Raw genomic sequence first — 21,395 nt, 5'->3', positions numbered from 1 at the left:
GAACTGGAATGGAAGGGTCGGACCAGGGGGCCACACTCTCCCCCGGCTCTCTCTGTTTCCCTGCTCCTAAGGTGCCCCCTTGACTGGACTGGGTCGGGTTGCTTTCAGGAAGTTGCCTTCAGAATAGCTGGCTGTGAGGCTGTTTTGTCAGCCCTGAGGGTTGCTATTGTTTCAGACAACCCTGCTCTCTGAGGGGGGTGGGGCTGCGGCTTCCCGGAGCCTTGGACTCTGAGCTCCTACCCCTTAGGTCCGAGTGATCTCGGGTTCTGGCTTTTGAGGGGAGCCGTACCTTTTGAACCGGGTCCAGGTCCAGGAGGAGGGTTCCCAGGGTCTGTGCTGTTGATCGTTTTGAATTTTGGCGCCTTAGGAGCTTATCATTTGAGATCGGTCGGGAAGGGTTTCCGGAGATTTGAACTTTAGCTTTCTCTAAGCTGCCATCTTGACCAGGCGTCTCTTTTACTTTTATCTTAAAGGTGGACTCTGTTCTTGTGGTAGAGCTGACACTCTCTTAAAACTCAGTTCTTTCTTAATATTACCCTTAGCTCCATTTCTGTGTTTTTGCAAGTTTCAGTTCTTCCAAGGTGCTGTCATGGCCTGTGGGCTGGGAACTCCAAAAGCTATTTCCCACCGTTGATTCAATAATCCCTTAGGACTGCTGATAGCTTGCAGAACTCAGAGTACTGTGAACTACCCTTGGGGACTCAAAAAACTCCGGATTGGGTGGGGGATTTTCATGTCACTCTGGGCTTAATCAGGTCAGTCACACTATGTAATGCCTGACCTGGGCCTGCAACCTCACCTTGAGCTTTGGTAGGGGCTACCTCAGTATGGGCTCACACAGGCCAGGGCTGTGCACTGTCTGTGCTATTGACTATCTTGCATTGGGGCTTGGGGCCTCACTCTTTGTCTGCAAAAACCAGGCATGCAGCATAGACTGTCTCCTGCTGAGGGTCAAGTCCTCACTCTGATCTTGGGCTGGGACTTCCAGTTTCACTCTGGGCTTACATGGTTGATGCATGCTGGCAGACTAGCTTACACTGGAATTCTGGACCTTATTGTAGGCTTGGGATATTCCTTGAAACTTTAAGGATTGTGTGTACATTTGCACTGCCAGTGGTTTGGGAAAGGTCTTACTGTCTGGATGTTGGGTAGTACCCAAGTTCAGAACCTAAAACAATAGATGTGGTGTGGGTAAGGGGGGCTTGCTGTTGGACCACCCTGATATTCTTTGTTGTAGCCACCTCTTAGGCTTGTGATTCCCCCTCACCCCAGTGAACCAGACCCTCTCTGCTTGCCTTTCCACTTGTTCTCTTCATAAAAGTTGCTTTACTTCTCCTTATTGGTCTTTCTCTCCAGTATTCTGTTTGAGTTGTTATTTTAAGGCCGATTGGAGAGGATTCTCATGGTGGTCCAAACTTTCCTTGCTTCTATGCTGCCATTTCCTCCTCTCATGTGCTATCATGGCTTCAGTTATCACCTCTATTCATAAGAACCTTAAATCTTCATAAGTGTTTTTTATGTCTGCTTGCGGCCCTGGGCCCATTTTTCTAAATTACTATCTCACTGCCACCTCAAACTCTACTATGTAGCATTACTGAGACAGCATTAACGTTGGAAAAATTCTTGTGAAAGGTGAGATTTTGGGGACGTGTAGCAGCTTGGGATCACTGAACTTACTATAACATTACCCATATGAAACTGCCCACTCCATTATTCTTATTCACTTCTAGCTTAGTTTAAGGTATATGTATGGATACAATGATTGTAAAAAATATCTATCTGTCTATCTATCTAGTCCTCTCTCCCTCCTCTTCTATCTCTTTTTCTCTTTTTCCCTCTTCCCCTCTTCCTCCCCCTCTTTTCCCCCCCTACCCTCTCTCTCTCTCTCTCTCTCTCTCTCTCTCTCTCTCTCTCTCTCTCTCTCTGTTTCTCTCTCTCTCTCTCTCTCTCTCTCTCTGTTTCTCTCTCTCTCTCTCTCTCTCTCTCTCTCTCTGTCTCTCTCTGTCTCTGTCTCTCTCTCTCTCTCCCTCTCTCTCTCTCTCTCTCTCTCTCTGTCTCTGTCTCTGTCTCTCTCTCTCTCTCTCCCTCTCTCTCTCTCTCTCTTTCTCTCTCTGCCTCTCTCTCTCTCTCAAGGTCAATGTTCATACAATTGTTTAGATCCAATGTTTATACTATTCTAGACATTAAGCATTCTTCATTAACTTGATCATTCTTGTGATGCTTATCAGACAACTTTTTGGATTGATTATAGAACAGATTTAAGAAGCCTTATAATATTATTGGCTTTAATTTTGCCAGATCAGTAGCACATAAAAACAAGTACCTAAAGGATCTCAATACCTACAGTTACTCCTGGGTACCTTTTTCCATGAAACTGACAAAATCCTTTGCTAAATATCCATCTCAGTGTTTTATGCCCCACTTCACAATGATCATTACTTTGAACAGAATTTTGTGGTTTATATAATCTTACCATGAGAAACTTTGTTGAAGAAATGTCCTTAAGAGTGGATTTTGCTCCACAGAGTCAAAGGTTTTCTTGTGATTATTTAATAATCAATATGCAGTGAGATATTTCATTCTCTGAATGTTTTGCTCAAATATAATCCTACAAAAATGTATTATGCTTTAGAAAATTATTTAATGGAAATCTCTTCCCTTTTCAACTCTCCATCAAAGATACATTCAATAAATTATTCCAATAAAGTTATTATAAATTCAATAAAGCAAGAATACAGGGTTTTTAGTTTTCATATCTTTTTGATCAACTTTTCCAGAGAGTGCTATTGGCCAAAATTTTTGTATTCTTTTGATATTTTTTCCTGAGCTATCGTGTGAAACAATCATTGTTTTAAAGATTATATTGCTCTTTGGATTGATTCCCCTTCTGTTTTGTTAGTATTTTCCATCCCAACATCCCCACTGTGCCTTCTTCAGCCTAGATTGCTCCTTAAGTAGCAGATTCAGTTTCTTGTTCATGATGTTTTTCCAACTTGGTAGAATCTGTCACAGCTTTCAGTCTGCTCTCAGAATGTTCAAGCAATGGGGATCCAGTCCATGATAAGACATTTTAATATGACTCTGTGGATGTATATCATATTTTCCATAAAAGAATGTCTAGATTTAAGAGAAACTCTGCTGTCAGAATCCAGATGTTAAAATACATTCAAATATTGAAGCTTTCAAGGGCAGGTCCTGGCTTCAGACAAATCCTAGCTGTGTAACCCTGGGCAAGTCATTTAACCCCTGTTGCCTAACCTTTACTGCTCTTCTGCCTTAGAATCAATACACAGTATTGACTCTAAAGTGGAAGGTGAGGGGTATTAAAAAAAATAAAAGATTGCAGCTTTGACTTAGATCATAGATAGTGAGAGGAAAAGAATTAACAATGAGACAAAATTATCTTTCTCCTAATTACCAGAAAAGTTCAGATTTTCAGTAGAGATAGGAGAAATATGAACAAGGAAGTATAAATACCTATTTAGACTTCATCCTACTAATTTTCCTTCATTAAATAAGCTAAACTCAATATAAAATACTATTTCTAATTACTTTCATCTTAATTTTTTCCACTGGGGGCTTCTGAGTCCTGACAGTGTTCTATTCTGCAAATATTTACTGACCACTTAGAAAGTACTATAACATAAATTTGCATCAAATATAATCACTCTGTTCAAAGAGCTTATAACTCAGCTGATAATTCTATGCAATCCTATAGAAGATATATTATAGAAGATTCATGGTTCAGAAAATGAAGGCAATCCTCTGACCCCAAAGGGGCCTTAGAGTACCATGGATTTTCAGTAGAGATAATGGAAAACTTCTTCAGTGGTAAAGATAAAGGCCAAGGAGGCTTTTGTCTTTGGAGTCTGTCCTCATCTATTAAAATTCTGGCAGTTAGTACTGAAGGACTTTTTTCTGCCACTTCTTGTAGTGTACATAGAGCTATATAGATGAAATGAACTATTAGAGCACTGAAAATCCTAGTTTTATCTCGCTAGGTGGTAAAATTGGATGGGGCATTTTCATTTTCAGAGTTTGAGGAATTACATGACCTGATATTTTGCCAGGGACTCCAGATTGCATGTTATTTTTTCTCAGCTAAAAATGAATGCCAATCAATGTGCATTTAACAAAGAATAGCACTAAAGAGTGACACACAAACTTTAATTTATGGTGACAACAGATTTCTGCCATTTTTAATATGAAGTCCATGAATAGATTTCAAGAGGTCTGACAATTTGGAAGGGAAAAAATATACATCTGCATTTTCACTACCCATAGTTGATACTTAGGATTTTCTTCAGTTATTTAAAATTATTCTGATAAGAAATCCATAGGTTTTGTATAATTGAAAATCTGTTATCCTAAAAAAAGAACTACATTTCCCAGGATCCCACTGACTTCCTGTCTTTAAGTACTTCCTGTAGACAGGGGATATTAGGTGGGGACATCTTTGGCATGATGACAGTGAACTTGGTGACAGTAAGGAAGGCATTTTGAACTGGCTGATCAGCCATGGGCACATGGTCTTTATTTTGTATCCTCTTTATTCCTTGATTTCTAATGTTCACTAATAAATCTTCTAAAATATAATATTTTTATTATTAAGATTTAATTTTAACTTTTACAGTTTCACTAGATTTCCAAAGAGATCTTCATAAAAGAATACCTCTCAACCCTTTTTCAACACACACACACACACACACACACACACACACACACACACACAAACACAGATCCCCTGCCTTAGAGGAAAGAGAAATAAAAGAATGAAGAAAACATAGAAAAATTACATACACATATATACATACATGTATATATAATCATAAAGATTAACAAAATTATTAATAATAGCAATCATTTTTGTAGATCCTTAGTGTTTGCGAAACATTTATATATCTTATTTCATTTGCACTATTATTGATGAATCTTATTCCCTTTTACAGGTAACTATCAGAAAATAAAAATAAGTAGGACTAGAGAAGGAAGTTAATTATAATAACTCTTAGCTACATAGCATTTAAATTATATACACAACTTTCCTTACAAACCTCCCATGAGATATATAGGGCAAGTTAATATTATTGTTTTTTTTTTACTGAAGAGGAAATGGAAGCTAAGAAAGATAGTGAGACAGTTCTCATCACATTTTATAAAAACTGTTTAGGATAGAATTTTCTAAACTATGTAGTATGCCTCACCTTCCCCCAAGAGAGTGGGGGGGGGAACCTAGAGAGGCACTCAAAACAATGGCCCACATGGCTCTGGTTATTTTCAAATATAACTTCTACATAAATGCCTCTATTTTCTTTCCAATAAAAATAAAACTCAAAAGTCAACCTAAGTAAGACTAACATGATGAATTTGCTCTTATGGTAGATAATAACATCATGCAGCTACTTAATATTGTATATAAAAACAGTCTATTTTGAGTTTTTGCCTATTGAATTTTCATACACAGATTTGTCATCATCACTGGATGATGTCACAAGATGAGATGTGTGTGTGTGTGTGTGTGTGTGTTGATTGCTTTAGTAAAATATATATGCCATATAGTTTATAGAGTCAAATTAGTATTTTTCCAGAAGTTAAAAATGCCAATATTTGTTCTATTTTTCAATTTCTTTCTTTTCTATGGTAATTACAAAATACAATCCAAATGTAAAACTGCATTGAGGCTTTTGGGGTACTCAGTATATTCAACTTTTTTTCCAAAAATCTGACTTAAAAAAAATAAAAGGAAAAAAGTAGTACAGATTTTTTTTTCTTCTGAAAAGTGTGTGTATGAGAACTAGGAGAGGAAAACTAGCTAGCTCAAATCTGAAATTAAAATAAGTTTAATTAGCAAACTGAGAGGTCAGTATACTGTGGCCTTTTTATTATAAACTGTGTAAGCTGTTAAAAGAGAAAGAAATGCCTAGATGAAGAAATATTCTGGAAAGACTTATGCCCACAAGAGGAAGTTCTAATAATGACATTATTAGGTGGCATATACTCTTGGCTGTTCCATGTTTCAAATATGAACATAAGACTCATGGTCTGGTAAAATACATTGCTAAATGCAATATCAATTATTTTAAGTTAATGCTTATTCTTAAAGATAGGTATCTTCTAATATAACTAGTTAACAAGTTGTAAAATTTTATCTTGGTCATTAAAGACTAATTATTTATAAAAAGTTTCATATTTTTGGTTCATCTACTTTAGTGAGTCCCTAATCTCATAAAATTCCATCTTGTAGTACAAATTACATTCAAAAAATGCTTTTGCATCCTGTGTGATCCTTATCTATTCATTTACAGAATCTCCCATGAAAGATTGACTAAAAGTTTTTGAGGTTTTTTCCTAGGTCTTTTATCATTAGATGGGTACCAGTGCAGGAATCAAGATGTCTATTTCTTATCTTTCACTTGCCTTTATAGATAAATATTTCCTGAATTATGGCATTTGCCATTCTTTCATGGAGTCTTTCTTTGCTACTACTACAATTTAGTTATATACATGTCCCTGTGGTCCATTGTTTGCTTTATGATTCACAACCATATTTCATCATGTTTTTTCTATAATGTTTTGTAGGCCAAAATCTTTCACATTTTGATGGATCTCATTTTTAAAATTTAGTAGTTTTCAAGGCCTTGGCAAAGTCAGTATAGTATCTTTCATAAATAGTATTATCAAAAGCATCTCTCCATCCCTAGGGAGTCCCTCTTGTATTTTAACTTTGTGTAGGAATTATCCTGTGTGACAAAGACAAATATCATTTGGACCTAACTGAATTGTCATAGGAATGCCATAGAATCTGTGAACACAATTATATTTATTGTTAGAGCTATCTGGGAATCTCTTATCTTGAGTCACATTAGAGATACCTGGTTGAAGAATCTTTAAAGAATGTTTTGTTTAAGCAGTCAAATATATCTCTATTTTTATTTGTACTTTATCACTAATTCCATCTCTATAGAAATATTCACCATATGTATTTTATATTCAATAAAGGTAAACATTCTGAATTCTGTTTAGCCAATTGGATTATAGTTAGTGTTACTGATTTATGAACTGATAAAGATATTCCACATAGTAAACCATATAGATCCAGTATTGTAGAATAGCAGAATAAGGAAACTCAAACAAGCCTAAAGAGGATAAATAACTTTTCCAAAGACACAGAATTTTTAAGTGTTAGAAGTGGAAATGTGACCCAGTCCTTCTGACTTCAGAGCCAGTTCCCTTTGCACTGTACCATATCTAAATGTGACTTAACTACTTCTTTATCTCACTGTAGTATGCTGTAGTTTAGCAGTCCTCAAACACTAGATTAAGAAAAAGGAAGCCAATGTGATTTCTCTAAAGAATTTTTAAAAATGTCATCTTAGCTATAGTTGGCCCCTTACCCATGAATTCCTGACCCAAAAATATTAATAAAGAAAAACAATTCACTGTTAATTACTGAAACTATTTTAGAAATTGTCTTCTCTGAAGTCTTTCAACCTATGGTAATTAGAAACCATGGTGAGGAGACTGACGGGTAAATTACCAGTCCTGGTTTAGACAACAAAACATGTGGCTGGTATAATGTCCTCCACTGATGTTACTGAAACCAGAGACCGGAAACTTCCAGTGGAAAGGAGACCCGTTAGTTCTCTGGTGCCAACATAAATAGCAATTATAGCAAAGTGTGAGAGGACTCAGAAGAAATACTGCTGGGTATCACTAGTTTAACCAAGTCAGCAGTTTTGTGCAATTTGGGGAGAGAGGAGGGGCCCCAAAACCGTTATAGACCTCAGCAAGAAATGGCCTTTTTGACTTTAAAACTTATCCTTGATAAAACAACTGTGGGGTCATGAGAAGGCTACTCTGCCAATTCCACTTCACTGTGGGATCCATTGACATCTGGCTCAGCTGCGGAAGCTGGAAAACTTCTTTAAAATTCTCTTGACAGTAGAAATGGACATGTGGAAAACATTCTAATCTGTTAATCTTTGGTGCTCCTGGAAGGGGGACATTTGGCTTTAGACTTCACAATGATAAATATGAAGTCTCCAGATCTAGTTGTAAATAACTTAATGGCATTCGAATGAAGAACACAGTTTTCATTTCCCCAAAGTGGCAAGAGATGAATATGCACCTGCATCACTCCCATGACACAGGAACTCTGCAGAGTTCTTTGTCTACTGTTAGATTTTATAATTTGCACCTCTTTACCAATACTTTTTCTTGCTCTATTAATGTTAGCAAACAGTAGCAACTGGTAGTTTTGCTCATGTTCTCAGTTAATTTGATGTACATTCCTCCTGAGTAGAGTAGTACAAAAGATAAAGCAATTAAGGGGAAAAAAGAAAGAGAAGAGCATTTTAAAATATTTGGGACATCAGGAAATTATGTTCTGATGGAATCACAGAATCCTAGGATTTTTTAACTGGAGAGGATCTGAGAATATGATTCATCAAAATCATTTATTTTGTAGATGAAGAATCTTTGACACAGAGAGTGAAAATGACTTGCTCAAGTGGGTAATGGGTGCAACTTATTAGTAGTAAAAGCCAGGAATACTGATGCTAATTTCAATTCACTTTCTTTCTCTCTAGTCAAGAATATAAATGGTTACTGCATTGTTCTATCCATGTTTAGCTGTTGATGTGTGAGGCTCAAAAATTCTATTCATTTTTGCTTCCTAAATATGTTGTAAATGTCTGATTCCCAGGTCAGAGAACTATCTGTGACTCACTCTGTGCTTTGAGCCACCTCACAATTCTGAATAGACAAACCAATCCTTTGCTTGACGAGAGCCCCTCTAAATGCAGCTTAAGGTTTCAGGATTTTTGTCATTCCTCATTGCAGCCTTGCTCAGCCTTTCCTCTATGTATTCCAAGCTGGACTCTTGCTCCATAAGAACCAGTAACCTTCAACAGCTGTCTTGGCTACTTGCATTTCTCTTTTAAATCATATTCTATTCAATTTGGTGGTTTCTCCTACACCTCTTGTCTCTGGCTCTATTATATTAAATTTTAATTAAATTATGAAAACATTTCCTGAGATGGCTTTTGATCAATAAGCAGAAAAAATAGGTATCTCATAACATTTCTGATTCAGGACACATTGAATTTTACAAATGCAAGAAGTTTATTTAGTCAACATACAGCAAAGAGAAATACACAAGAAGGTAGAATCATTTGCTTTGGATGATTATTTCTTTTTTTTTAAATCATTATTTTACTTGGTCATTTCCAAACATTATTCATTGGAAACAAAGATCATTTTCTTTTCCTCCCCACCTCACACCACATCTCCCATAGCTGACGCGGGGGGTATCACATGTGTCCTTGATTCGAACCCATTTCCATGTTGTTCGTATTTGCATTAGAGTGTTCATTTAGAGTCTCTCCTCAGTCATGTCGATGTTTGCATTAGAATGTTCATTTAGAGTCTTCATTCCCAATCATATCCCCTCAACCCATGTAATCAAGCAGTTGCTTTTCTTCGGTGTTTTTACTCCCACAGTTTATCCTCTGCTTGTGGATAGTGTTTTTTAGATCCCTGCAGATTGTTAAGGATCACTGCATTGACACTAATGGAGAAGTCCATTATGTTCGATTGTACCACAGTGTATCAGTCTCTGTGTATAATGTTTTCTGGTTCTGCTCCTTTCGCTCTGCATCACTTCCTGGAGGTTGTTCCAGTCTCCATGGAATTCCTCCACTTTATTATTCCTTTTAGCACAATAGTATTCCATCACCAACATATACCACAGTTTGTTCAGCCATTCCCAAACTGAAGGGCATCCCCTCACTTTCCAATTTTTGGCCACCACAAAGAGTGCAGCTATGAATATTCTTGTACAAGTCTTTTTCCTTATTATCTCTTTGGGGTACAAACCCAGCAGTGCTATGGCTGGATCATAGGGCAGACAGTCTTTAATCACCCTTTGGGCATAGTTCCAAATTGCCCTCCAGAATGGTTGGGTCAATTCACAACTCCACCAGCAATACATTAATGTCCCAACTTTGCCACATCCCCTCCAGCATTCATTACTTTCCATAGCTGTTATGTTAGCCAATCTGCTAGGTGTGAGGTGATACCTCAGAGTTGTTTTGATTTGCATCTCTCTGATTATAAGAGATGTAGAACACTTTTTCATGTGCTTATTAATAGTTTTGATTTCTTTGGCCGAAAACTGCCTGTTCATGTCCCTTGCCCATTTATCAATTGGAGAATGGCTTGATTTTTTGTACAATTGATTTATCTCTTTGTAAAGTTGAGTAATTAAACCTTTGTCAGAGGTTTTTATGAAGATTGTTTCCCAATTTGTTGCTTCCCTTCTGATTTTAGTTACATTGGTTTTGTTTGTACAAAAGCTTTTTAATTTGATGTATTCAAAAGTATTCATTTTACATTTTATGACTCTTTCTAAGTCTTGCTTGGTTTTTAAATCTTTCCCTTCCCAAAGGTCTGACATGTATACTATTCTGTGTTCACCTAATTTACTTATAGTTTCCTTCTTTATGTTCATGTCCTTCACCCATTCTGAATTTATCTTGGTGTAGGGTGTGAGGTGTTATTCCAAACCTAATCTCTCCCACACTGTCTTCCAATGTTCCCAGCAGTTTGAATGATTATTTCTATCAAATTTAGGTGGTTTTTAGGAAACCACTTCCTTTGAATAAATCACTCCATATGCTTAAGCCCAAGCTTAACTAATAGGCTGGCATCTCTAGTCCCTTCCAACTTACTCACCTCTAACCTGAATCTGTTCTTTTTTTGACTTTGTCACTTCACAAGTAAATTCATCATTCTGCTGGTAAAAGTGATCTTCCTGTCATACTAACTCTTTCCCCTCACAAACCAGTACTAAACCAACTTGAATTCAAGGAGGAGGCATGTAAACAGCAATTATGACAAACTGTATTCATATAAGCTTTAGATTTACTAAGTGCCATGGGTTTTTCTCTCACACTATCCTCTCAAAAGTAAGATATACAGGACAATATAATTGTCATTTCTTAATGGGGAAACTGAATCTCAGAGATATTATGTAACTTGCACAAGATCTTACTGAATGTTTAGTCCAGTAACTTTTCCCCTAGGAGAAAGCTTATTTGTTAAGCTCTTGGTGGGGATGGACGGGAGATCATTTCTAAAAGTAAATTAGTTATGCATATATTTATCTATTAAACAACATTCACTGAAGATTTACTGATATATATGAAACTGTTCTAGATAATTCTTTAATGTATATTTTACATCTAATGTGGATTTATAGTTTGTAGATCTATAAACAAGAGCCCTTTTTATTCACAAAACATCAAACATTATTGCTTCAAGCTATATTAATTATAAATTATAATTATGAGAGGTTTATTATCAATGTATTATATATATGATGTAATGGATTTGTATATTAATGTAAACCTAAATAGATTAGTAAACCAATAAGAATAAAGGATATTCATAATTTTCAAATGCCACAAATATATTGGTACAGAAAAACAACCTGTGAATCTATATGGAAGAAATGTTTCCTTTCTTTGCTATTATTTAAAAGTATATCATTTATACCTCGATTTTTAAGTATACTTGGCAGTGAATAAATTTTAGTTGAGTAAACCAAAATAATAAAGGTAAAAAATAAAGTGATACTTTCTCTTCTCATTTTTTTAATTGATGTCATGGTTTTGAGGAAGAGGTTTGATTTTAAACTGAATGAAATAATGAGAATAGTGCATAGATGAGAGACAATAAGGCTCTGTAGAAAGGACATTGAACACAACTCAGCTATTGATTGCTACCTTGGGCAAGGCTTTAAAACTCTTTGAGACTTAGTTTTCAACTGTAAAATAGGGAAACTTTTTCCTGCTCTCTACCTCACAGGATTTTATGATAATCAAGTGTCATAATATGATTGATAGTTTTATGTGAAGTTTAAGGTACAACTGCAGTACAAATAATTGTATTTTAGGTAATCACTAATAGAGAATGGCATTATTTCCTTTATTTGTTTGTTTTATGTTATGATTCTAGATCTATTCATGAAGGCCCAAGTGATATAAAATATAAATCTATTGTCAAGAAAGGCAACATATTAAAACAGGAAAAAGTATCAAGAGAACTGGTTGGATTAATGGCGAGTTTTGTTTTAAGTTACTTTGACTCCTTGGCTCTTAGTTTCCTCATCTGTAACATAGGAATGATACTATTGAAAATAAAATAATATCTATTTAGAGTGTTTTGGGACCTAACCTTATTGACAGTCAACATAATGGGAATAGGTTTCCACATTGCAGAGCTGAAATCTTTGGGGAAGGGGAGCAAATTAACATTTTAAGTATATGACTTCAGGACAGCTATTTGATCATCATAAGCCTGCCTTCTGCACCATTATGAAAATCAGATGGGATAAAACAAAGAAGAAAATGTCAGTATTTATTATTACCAATGTTGTTTCACCTTGTATTCCCTAGAGTTTAACCAAAAAGAACCCTAGTACAAGAACCTATCCTGTATAATATTAAATGTGGTAGATTGAATTGTATGAATGGATATAATTGTTTGTTTATATTTGAATAAGTGTTAACACAGAAATGTCTGTTCTCTGAATTCCTTTGAAGCACATTTCAGACAATTCCAGTTGCAAGCAGGATAATAGAAATGATATGTCCATCATTCTCTTCCCATATGGCTTTGATTTTTTTTTCCTACTAGGAATCTAGATATTGAGAACTTTTAATCCCATGTAGTCATTTTAATGGCAACTCACATTTATTTATCATTTTACTTTTATGAAATGTTTCTCTATTTTAGTTTACACTAAATATAGAAATAATACAACTATTATTAAGATGTACATTTTATCATTGAGATAGGATTGGGATTCAGTCCTGGGTCTACTGATTCCAAAGTATGAAAAAAAGAATAAAGAATAATAAGTTTTTGCAGTGTGTCTATCATTGTGCTGAATTGTGGATTTACAAGAAAAAAAAAGTTTTTGCTTTTAAAAAGTTTGTGTTCTTGAATTTTGAATCCCTACCTTTCAGCCCTTTCTTTTTAAAAATGTATATACATATATATGTAATTTTTATTTATTTTTTATTTATTTATTTTTCCCTCGGGTATATGATTCTTGTTATGTCCCTCACCTCTTCCCTCCCTCCTCCCAGAGCTGACAAGCAATTTCATTGAGTTATACATATATTATCACTCAAATCCTATTTCCATATTATTCATTTTTATAATAGAGCAATCTTTTAAAACCAAAACCCCAAATCATATACCCATATAAACAAGTGATAAATTATATGTTTTCTTTTGTGTTTCTACTTCCACAGTTCTTTCTCCAGATGGGGATAGCATTCTTTCTCATAAATCCCTTAGGATTGTCCTGGATCATTGCCTTGCTGTTAGTAGCAAAGATCACATTTGATCACCCACAATGTTTCAGTTACTCTGTATAATGTTCTTGTTCTGCTTATTTCACTCTGCATCAGTTCATGAAGGTCTTATAAGTTCTTATAGAAATCAAGCAGTTCATTCCATTTGGTTTTAAATTTATGACTACTAGGTATGGTAGTAATCCCCAACCACAGTATTTTTAATTATTAAGAATCAGTGGTCAAGATGAATGCAAGCAAGAATTGCCCCATTACAGTTTACTTTTTAAATTCGTACTTTTGAAAAGTTGTATTTTTATTTCTGAGATTAGCTATCAACTAATTTATGAAATATAGTGGGTATTTCTGGCCCCCTGGTAATATCTTTTTTTAGATATTCAAAAGTTGCTGAATTTTGTAGTTATGATGATGCTTTCCATAGGTTCTAACATTTCCTTGCAAAATTTGAATACATCAGTAATTTTGAGGTCCTTAAGAGTGATTTCTCTCAGTCATTATTATTATTCTGGCCCCTATCCTTGTGGCCTCAGAGCAGATTGAAGATCTTTCAGTACCTCTTGGGGTGATAAAAGCTTAAGCATTCTATTTCTTTAGTCATTACTTCATTTTACAAAGTAGTATTTGTAAATTTTGATTTACTTCTCAATTCATTTGATATATCATTCAAACCTGTGAGCCTAGGATTTGGAGAGGAAGAAAAACTGTTCTAACAGTTATGACTTTCCTAATATGGATGAAAACTATTATTATTGAAACTATTTGGAGCAAATCCACCCAACAATTATTTTTCACTTCCAAAACTTTTTATATGTTGACTCATAGTCCTGTGTATACTCATATATTTTTCAGAGATGCATTTTAGTGGACTTTATAGTAATACTGCATTATTTAGAATTTTTATTGCATTTTAAAGTCTAATAATTAAATAAATGCTGTCAGGTCATGTTGTCTTGAGAGTAGCAAGACTCCATTAGAGAATTCTTTAATAAACAGTTATCATGAATATTTCCCTTAACTTTTTATATACATAGCTATTTCCTGTGGAGTTGATTTCCTCTGACTCAGAAATTACAGTCACAACTACACTATTGTAACTTACAAATTTGGGTCTTTAAGTTGTTAAATGGAGACCATTTTAAGTATTCCACCTTGTATGCTTTATTTAATTGATGGTTGTTACATTGACATACAAAAAGCAAAAAAAAAATGATATTTAAAACAAGTGAGATATTGAGCTAAGCAAGCTGGGCTCTCCTTGTGAGACTTTGAAGGAAGTAAAGTAGACTTTGGCTTTACTTTAGCTACAGAAGTCAAGACTTTTTATATCCAAACTACCTTTTCTGAAGACTGTATTATTATTTTTAAAACACCTTGGTAGAAAATATCTGAAAAGATGCAAAATATAAGATCTTTCAATAGAATGTACACTCCTTGATGCCAAGGAACATGTTTTCATTTTGTCTTTATGTCTCCAGTATTTTGCACATAGCAGGCATTTATTAACCATCTTATTGAATAAAATAACTTATAGTCTACTTATATCAGAAATGAAGAAAATAATAATGATGCCATGTCTTAGGTATTTATAGGAATGGAAATTTTCTAAAGTGGTCTTTATTAGTTTATCCCTAAGCTGACCCTTTCAATATGTGTAGGTACCTTGCTTCCATAACTGTTTAGAATGGGAAAAATAACTGAGACATTTAATGTTCAGTCATTTCCATTGTAGTTGGGCAAAAAAAGAGGTCTAGCCATTTAAAGGAGAACCTTGCCTTTTCAACTGGAAGTTGAGGGCCTTAATTGAGTACTGGAAAATTTGCCTCATTGTTCTGATGTTTAACCAGTCAGTGGACAATATGGAAAATGTAGCTGATTAAGAAATTGGGGGCAGCTAGGTGCCTCCATGGATTGAAAGTCATGCCTAGAGATGGGAGGTCGTGGGGTCAAATCCGAGTTCAGATACTTCCTAGTTATGTGTCCCTGGGCAAGTCACTTAAACCCAATTACCTAGCTCTTTCCATTTTTCTGCCTTGGAACCAATATGTAGTATTGATTCTATGACTGAAGAAAAGGGTTGCTTTCTTTTTTAAAGAATGATAGTAAGAATATTTGCTTTTTCTCAGTATTTATAGAATATTTAATGTGGGCCTAGTACTTCCCTAGATACTATTGTCTTAGGGTTTGATGCATACAAGATAATTAGGATACAAAAGAAAAGTATGTATGTGTGCATCTCTCTGTGAACACACATATTTTTATATATTCTGTGACATCCTTTGAATATATCATTGTTTGAAATAGAATGTAAACTTGAGGGAATGGATTATTTCTTTTTATTTTTTTTCTTTGTGGATACATTATTTAACATAACATCTCAGTAACATGTGTTTAAATGAATACTTTTTGAACTGTATTGCTTTGGAGACTAGCATATATTGTGCTATCTTAAAGTTCTACTTATCTTTTACAAAAGAGTCTTACTTTTTCAACTAGATTGCAAACAGTACCTATACGTGGATATCCCTGAAACTTAATGCCCTATAAACAATAGGAACTGAATACTTGTTTGATGATTATGTTTATATTTTGAGTGTATACTACCCACAGAAATATATCCAATCTTCTCTGTTATGCTTCTTTCTTCATTATATTTCATCCCTGTTATCCATGCTAACCTTCCACTTTTATTTACCCTTAGTCCCAATATTCTCTACCATTCTCTAACAAGGGTCCTTAACCTAATATTGATGAACTTTTTATTATAAAAATCTTGATGTTTATATTTCAATATAATTTGGGTTCCTGTGTAATCCTATGCATTTTGAAAATTTTTTTTAAAAACTTTTTTTTTCTATTAAGGGATTTATGGTCTTTGTTACTTTGCCAGGGCAACCAAAACATAAAGAAATTTAAGAAACCTTCTATACTCTCTATTCTGCCTATTCTTTTCCACTTCATCTGACTTATGCTTCCCTTCTACTTAATAAAGTAAGAATTTTAAAGGCACAGTATAGAACCCTGGCAAACAGTGTCACAGCATTGTTCCTGAGTCTAATTAGATGATTCTTGTGAGGCTCTTTACTTGCTGGCAAGATGATGGACAATGTTTTCCTTGAGAAATTTGGATCAGAGCTATGAGAGTAAGGGGTCTTTCCAACAGAGGTCTGACTTCACCTGGGAAAAGGTAAAGCTAATTCCATGAACTGTCATGGAAAATTGGATATGTGTAAAATATGTCTTGCCTACTCTATGGCCTGGAGATTGAGCTTTAAAATATAAGTTTTCCTATCTGATTTGTAAAATTTATATTCTGAATGGTTGATATATAATGCTGAAAATGTGGTGGCCTCAGTTAATCCTTTTAACAAGGATTTTATTATTTGGCTCATTTAAGAATCTAATACAGACACTTGGGAAAACTCATAGAGTTGTTAATCTCACATAGGTTGTTAATCTGGCATAAACTCAATTCACATTCAGAATAGATTGCCAGATCCATCTATTGCCTGAGGATTTGGTCATATTTTGGAGAAAGTTGAAATGGCTTATGCTGATTGAAAATGTCATTTTCCTTGTTATTCATGTGGGTATCTCAAGGCCTTGGCAGTAGGAGCATTTTCATAAATCCACAAAGTAAGTAAATCATTAACTGTTGCAGAAATCAGGGCTGTACTGGCAGGATAGAGCTTAATACTGTTTCATTTTTGTGCTTCTGTGGGCCTGGTAGTGACTTGCAACCACAGCTTTCTTGAACTTTTGCCTATAAAATTTTGCAGGTTTTTTTCCTTCTTTTTCCTAGGGGGAATGGAGGGAGGGAGAGATTGAGTAGCTGTTTGCTTTAAATCAATATGACTTCTTTATATGTTTGTACTAATGGAAATCCAATGTATTTGCTTCCAATTAACTTTTGACGTGACTTTAAAATTTGCAACTTAAATGACGGATTCCATTTGGAATATGACCATATGACAAGGAGTATTTCTCTGAGCCACTGTCCCTGGAAAGGTATGACTTGACAGCTATTAGGGGCAGATAAATTATGCTAGAGATTCCATTGGCAGAGGCAGAAAGGAACCTGCAAATTGAGTATTCTGAAAATAGATAATCCACCAAAAATAACAGATGACTCTGTGGTCATAAAAGATAAAATATGTGAATATCAGAATCAGATATTTGACCAAAATACCTTGTATGGTTACTAAATTCCAACTGTGTTACATTTTTATTTTTATTTTTTTTCCTTCTTCCTCATCTACCCCCTTTACATGATCCCATACATGCCGAGAATTGCCCTAGAGGTGAGACCAGAAACACTGAAAGGAGCTCAGAAATATTTTATTCTGAAAGATTATCCCAAGTGTTCTATCAGCAGAACAAGGGAATGTGGAGTAATGAAAGCAAAAACTCGGACAGAAACAGAACAAAAGACAAAGCCTACTTTCTTTTAGTGAAGATTCCATCTGGAGAGAGACATTGGGGTTACCATTTTGAGAGAAAAAAAAAAGGATTTTGTTGTCCTTACTTGAAAGCATTCAGTTTCACTGAGTTATAGTTTTGATTTTCCATGTTTTGAATAGATATTTTAAATAGTTAAACAAAAAATTAAAGTTCTCCTAATGTTCTTTAAAATTTAAAATTTCTGTCATTTTCTACATAATCAATAGAAAGGAATTATATTCTAAAGAGATTGAATCTGGAAAAAATCACAGTATTATATATCACATCTTTATCTTTATTGCATAAAAAAAATGGATGTACTAGAATGCACAATAGAAAGTTCTGGATTTGAAGTCAAAAGACTAAAATTTATTTCAAATTCTGATTTTGTCAGTTACTACCTATGTCATCTTAGGCATGTCACTAAACTTTTTTGGATTTGAATATCCTTAGTGTAAATGAGGTTTTGGGGCTGAATAATCTAAGCCTTATGATCTCCTACATCTAAATCTGTGATACTATAATATGGAAATAGGTCTTGATCAATGACACATGTAAAACCCAGTGGAATTGTGTGTTAGTTTCCAGGGTGGGGGGAAGGAGGGGAGGAAAAGAAAATCATGGAACCATGGAAAAATATTCTAAATTGATTAATTAATTAAAAATTTTCAATTAAAAATTAAATAAAATTAGAAGATAAGAAAAAAATAAATAAATCTGTGATACTATGAACTCATTTTTCCATAAGATTTTTAAGGCTTATAAACAGCCTTATAAGTAGCCTAAATGTTATTGACCTAGCCCCTTTTTTTCTCAGATAAGGACACTCTGCAAAATTCTACTCTGTTGTCTCATTGGGTATGAAGATGACCTTAGATTCTTGATCTTCTTTCCTATGGAGTATAAACTCAATAGATTCTACCATGTTGGAAAGAGTTTAAGTATGGCCCCAGAAAGAAACAGATGCTGCTTTTTGAGTATCAATAAAGATTAAGATGGGTAGGCACTGAGTAATGAATTCTTTGATCATGGACATCTCTTGAAAACTCTTAAAAACAGAATGAATGTGGTTCAGAAATAAAATCTTATCAACCTAGCTGAGGACGTTATTCTTACATACTCTATTCACATTTTCCTCTTACAAGTAATATCCTCAATTCTAATAGACATAAAGATTGTGCATCCCCATTTACCTGGAAATGGCCCTTCCCATTTATTTCATATCACACCACAGCCAAGTTGAACAAATCTGTTCCACATAAATATCCTGTTATTACTTTTTCCTTTTTTGCTTTGCTTATACCATGCCCCCCACCCATTCCTGAAGGAATCACTCATTTTTTTTCCTATTCCAGCTCTGCCTCCTATTCATTCTTCAAGGCCCAGCCCAAATGCCATGTCCTCCATATAATGTGGTCTGATATACCTAAGGAGTATGCATTGCCTTCTTTAATCACTAAATTACTTTTTTTCTTACAGCTTTCATCGCAACACTTTCACTTTGTATTGTGTAATGAAATTATTTGTGTATATCTTTTCACACAAATACATTGATTAACTTCTGACTATGTGCTAATTGTAAATATGCAATCACGCTCTAAAAAAAAAGGAAGAAAGCATTTTGTCTTCCAACATCTATAACTAATATTGTCCCACTTCCTCTACATTCTATTCTATTGCAATGCTTTCTTCATTTTCATTATTGTAATCATTTTTAGTATTTTATCCTGCTCCGTAAATTATTTGCCCAAGTTTATGCATTTTATCTTACTGTATTTTTTTCTGAATTTATCATTTTCATAACAATAATATGTGCCTTCTGATCATAGAAGAGACCATACCATGTAGGAAGATCTTCTGTCTCATGGTACTACTATCCTGGCTGGCTTTTTTCCTATCTTTTCACTACAGCTAGCATTTTTGGTACAATATTGATTATTATTTCTGATAATGGGCACCCTTGCTTCATTTCTGATCTTATTGAGAACGATTCTAGCTTCTAGCCATTACAAATAATGTTTGTTAATGCTTTTTGATAAATATTACTTATTTTTAGGAAACACCATTTAATCTTTTGCTTTCTGGTGTTTTTTAAACAGGAATGAGTGTTGTATTTTATAAAAAAAATTTTTTTTTCTGTATCTATTAAGATAACCATACCATTTTGTTGATTTTGTCAGTCAAGTAAGTTGTCTTTACTATAAAATTGTTTCACATTGTACTTTTGATGGCTTTGCTCTTCAGACTTTGATTTGGGGTATTATTTTAAAGTTGTTTGGAAGGAAATTTGGGAGAATTCAGGCAAGTTCCTGCCTCTATTTCACCATCTTGGTCCCTTGTCCACATCCCTTAAGTTAAAAAAAGTTACCATGCTGCTTCTATATAATCTCTTCTTTAGGATCACAATCCTTTGTTCTTTCTACTCATACATTAAATGAACTCAAAGCACTTCAACATTTTCATTGACCCTTCCACCTATCCTCGAACTTATTAATACCCTTTATAAGTCATGGTGCCTAGACATGGATACAGTAAAATTTTATGCTCTGATAGATCATCTATTGAGCACTCAGCTTCCATTTTAAACTTTATATCTGACTGTTTTTAGTAAATGCTCTACATTCCAACCAAACTGAACTACTTGTTCTAATCAACTAGATTTTAAGTGATTTAGGTATAGGGGCTGTAACTCTTTCTATTTATATTTCAGTAACCTAACCTCATGCCCTATACATACCTGCCACTTTGATAATTGTTTGTTGTTGATATGAAAAGATGAGATATAGAAGTAATAAGGTAGATAGCCAAGGTAGTCATATAAAACTCAACGTGCATTAGAGAAAACTCCAGTATCCAATATATCTTCAGAAAAAAATTTCTAGTGGCACCCTAGGCAAATGTTTGTGTGCCTGGAGTAAATATAAAGCCTGGCCTTTTGATTGAAAATATCAATAATTGTTAACTAATGCAAAACACAGATGTTTTGAAAATGGCATTAGTGATATTTAAACCTACTTTTTACTCTCAGCATAAGATTTTTTCTTATCATTTAGTTAGTACAAAAAGAAAATCAACTTTGTTTATTTCAGTCAAGTAAATATTTATTAAATATCCCCTTTATTTTAATCACTATATTGTCATGGAGAAATAAAAATAATATCTCACACATAATTCATGATATTTTATTAAGGGAAATAGCTTATCCACAAACATATTAAAGACCTTTTAACTATAATTACAGTGAGATTTATGATCTCATTTTGATTGTTCAGATTGTGATTTACTTATGCCTTTTTATCCATGTGATTCCTGTCCATGTCTTTTCTGAAATATGACACAAATTCTAACATGAAGATTATAAAGACCACCAACATGTTGATGACTTCCTTCTAGATAGTATAGGAATAGTGATGGAACACATAGGATTGATATATGTTATCCCTTCACTCTTAATTTCATGATTTGCAAACTTCTTTTTTAGCCCCAAGTATCTTTGATTAAATTTTACTATTTGTAGTTTAAAGGCAACTTTTTGTTAGAAATATGATATAACAACTCATGCCCACCATGCAT

At 34.3% G+C, this 21,395-nt stretch overlaps 1 protein-coding gene across 1 annotated transcript in view; it reads left to right on the top strand.

Moving 5' to 3' along the window:
- Nucleotides 1–21,395, top strand: part of HMGCLL1 (3-hydroxymethyl-3-methylglutaryl-CoA lyase like 1) — a 170,022-nt gene that overhangs the window by 123,145 nt on the left and 25,482 nt on the right. The window lies entirely within an intron of this gene.

The sequence above is a fragment of the Monodelphis domestica genome, chromosome 2 (genome assembly GCF_027887165.1).
Source record: "Monodelphis domestica isolate mMonDom1 chromosome 2, mMonDom1.pri, whole genome shotgun sequence".
NCBI classification, from domain to species: Eukaryota; Metazoa; Chordata; class Mammalia; order Didelphimorphia; family Didelphidae; genus Monodelphis; species Monodelphis domestica.
Note: the sequence above shows the minus strand (reverse complement) of the source record. Positions and strands in the feature narration are given on the sequence as shown.